This window comes from Mustela nigripes, unplaced genomic scaffold, assembly GCF_022355385.1.
Source record: "Mustela nigripes isolate SB6536 unplaced genomic scaffold, MUSNIG.SB6536 HiC_scaffold_1038, whole genome shotgun sequence".
NCBI lineage: Eukaryota > Metazoa > Chordata > Mammalia > Carnivora > Mustelidae > Mustela > Mustela nigripes.
Window position 1 is genome coordinate 4,866 of NW_026740445.1, and position 3,384 is coordinate 8,249.

The window sequence follows — 3,384 nt, forward strand, 5'->3', positions numbered from 1 at the left end:
TGTGTAAAGAGATTTTTCTGGGATTCTAAATCCTTAACCAGCCACCTCTTGGTGTTGCTGGTCAAGAAAGTGTATATTAATTCATTAAATCAGCGAATATCTGGGTCCTGGGACTGCAGTACCCAAAAGATTCAGCACAGAAGATATTCATATCCAACTATCCAATAATTCTGTTGACCGCACACTTGAGTAGTAGGATTAAAATCATATTAACATACTTGTCATTACAAGTATGTGTATTTGGATCTAATGGTGTTTTATGATCTTCAACCTCATGCCTGCATTTTATCTACTCAGATCAGCCTGGATGTTACTTTCTCATGCAGGTGCCCTTTCTTCCAGAGAGCAAACTATACCTATCCTCTCTGTATTTTATACTTTCAGGATTGGTGTCTATCAAATCTGTGAGGATCCTGGGATCATTTTCTTTTGCAAACCCAGGCTGTCTAGTACGTTTCCAAACAAGTTCATATGGAAATTTTCCTATTTTTGGAGCTTTTTGTCACTTTTCTCCAACAACTAATTTACTTTGTGTTAGATAGGAATATGAATATTCATTTTTGTATCTTTTCCATGCCTGTTTTACTTTTAAATTTTTCTGTGATGTGTATCTTTTAAAATCCAAGTTTCACAATGCCTTCTTTACTCTTTTCATGGAAGGTTGGCTTCATCATTTGTATGGTTTCTTTCCAAGAGAACCCCCATTTTATTCATTTCTTCACTTCTACCCTTTTCCCCCCTTACATCCTGTGGTGTGAAATTTCATACAGTTTTAATCATTCAGAGTTTTTTCTTTTATTGAGCTGATACCTGCCTCCCAGTAGTTTACATACATTGGTGCTGGTTTGGCCCTCTGGAGTGATAAAAAACAAGAATAAAGTAACAAGAGTGCCTTTTACCCTTGAGAGCCTGACACTGCCAGAGTTAATGTTCTTTCTCCTTCCCATCTGTGAGGCACACTGGGCAATCTACTTGAACTTTCTGTGACTCAACTTTCTCATCTGCAAAACTGGAGACACAATAGTACCTACCTCATGGGTTTGGGAAAATGAGTAAATAAGTCTGTATATGTAAAGGACTTGGAAAGGTATGTAGCACATAGAGAGCACTCTGTAAGCATTAATTGTACTAACAGAAATAGTAATAACAATAACAACAATAATAATAGTATGACATCACACTAATACTGCTATGAATTATTATTTTTATTTTTAAAAATTTTTAAATTATTGTTTTTAAATTAACATTAATTGAGCACTTATGCCAGGTATTGTGCAGTATGCTATCTCATTTAAAAGCAATCATATTCTTTTTTATAAACTTTATTTTTTTTCAGTGTTCCAAGATTGATTGTTTATGCTTCATATCCAGTGCTCCATGCAATATGTGCCCTCCTTAATATCCACCACCAGGCTCACCCAAACCCCCACCTCCTGCCCCTCCAAAAAACCCTGTTTAAAAACAATTATATTCTCACCAAGACTTATTTATTTAGCCTTAACCTCCCCAGTTATTTCAGTTCTTTCTGATATGACATACTTTTTCAAAGACTCTCACCATCCTACATGCTCCTGAATTTATAAATGCCTCTGAAAGTACTGCATATTTTGCCTAGTGTAGAATGGAGTGATCTTATCACACCTTCATTCTAGAATAGCCACAATACATCTGTAGATGCATAGTAGATTTTGTGGGTGCCTGATCACACAGTTAAATCCACTTTAATTGCGATCACCTGACACCCCAAATCTGTTTTCACACATCCCTGTTAATACACTTACATAAATCGTTTTAATTTTTAAAATTTATTTCCAGTATAGTTAACATACAGTGTTAAATTACTTTCAGGTGTATTACAGAGTGATTCAACAATTCTGTGTATTACTTGGTGCTCATCAAGATAAATGTACTCTTAATCTCCTTCATCTATTTCACCCATCCCCCCAAACCCTACCCTCTCGTAACCATTCATTTGTTCTCTATAGTTAAGTGTGTGTTTTTTGGTTTATCTCTTTTTTTTTAACCTTTGTTCATTTGTTTCTTAAATTCTGCATGTGAATGAAATCATATGGTATTTGTCTTTCTTTGACTGGCTTATTTCACTTAGCATAGTACTCTCTAGCTCCATCCATGTCATTGCAAGATTTGGCAAGATTTCATTCTTTTTCGTGGCTGAGTAATATTCTATTGTGTATATATACCACATCCTCTTTATCCATTCTTCTATTGATGGACACTTGGGCTGCTTCCATAATTTGGCCATTGTGAATAATGGTGCAAGAAAACATAAGGGTGCAGGATGCCTGGGTGGCTCAGTCAGTTAAGTATCTGCCTTCAGCTCAGGGCATGATCCCAGAGTCCTGGGATCAAGTCCAACATCAGGCTCCTTGTATCAGGCTCCTTGGAGTTTGATCTCTCTCTGCTTGCCACTCCACCTGCTTTGTGCTGTCTCTTTCTCTCTAACAAATAAATAAATAAAACATCAAAAAAAAAATAAGGGTGCACATATATAAATAATTGTAATTTTATTTTTTAAAAGATTTTATTTAAAAGAGAAAAGATTTTATTTATTTATTTGACAGAGAGAGACACAGCAAGAGAGGGAACACAATCAGGGGGAGTGGGAGAGGGAGAAACAAGCTTCCTGCCAAGCAGAGAGCCCAATGCGGGGCTCGATTCCGGAACCCTCAGATCATGACGTGAGCCAAAGGCAGACGTTTAATGACTGAGCCCCAATCATTTTAATTTTAACCCAAGTACAGAAACTTCTGTTTTTCTGGGCTAAATGTTATATTGTTAGGTTCACTCCCTTAGTCTTTGAATCCAAATTCTATTATTCAGTACATTAGCTACAAAATATTAGTTTAAGTCATGCCATTAGTACTAAATAGGATGATAAATTCAGCAAGCTCAGGAAAGATCTAGGGGAGATCTCAGCAAAGAGCTCTAAATAAAAATGAAAAAATTCCTTTCCCCTGTGGGGTTTGGCACCCAGGGGTGTGCCCTGCCAGGCCAGTTCCCCTCCTTTCATCTCTCAGTGTGACCTTGTAGGATGGGATTACTTTCTAGTGCTGCTGAGAGTAAGAGACACAGTTGCCCATGAAAGCACCCAGACTAGTATAAATTAACCATTGTTGAGAACTTGGTAAACATAGGGTCAGACAAGGGAGGTATAAAGAACCAGAACCAGGAATGAAAGGAAGAATGAAGACATTTGTGTTGGCTCTAAGTCTCTGCCTGACAGTAACTGATTTGGGGTTCCCTTGAGAGAAAGGGCTCTCAAGAGAAAATAAGATGAAGGTGGTTCTGCCATGGTGACAACCATCTGTTACAAAGGAATGTGGTCTGCTACTTGTTTGTGGTTGCAGTGGGTGCTATGAAATA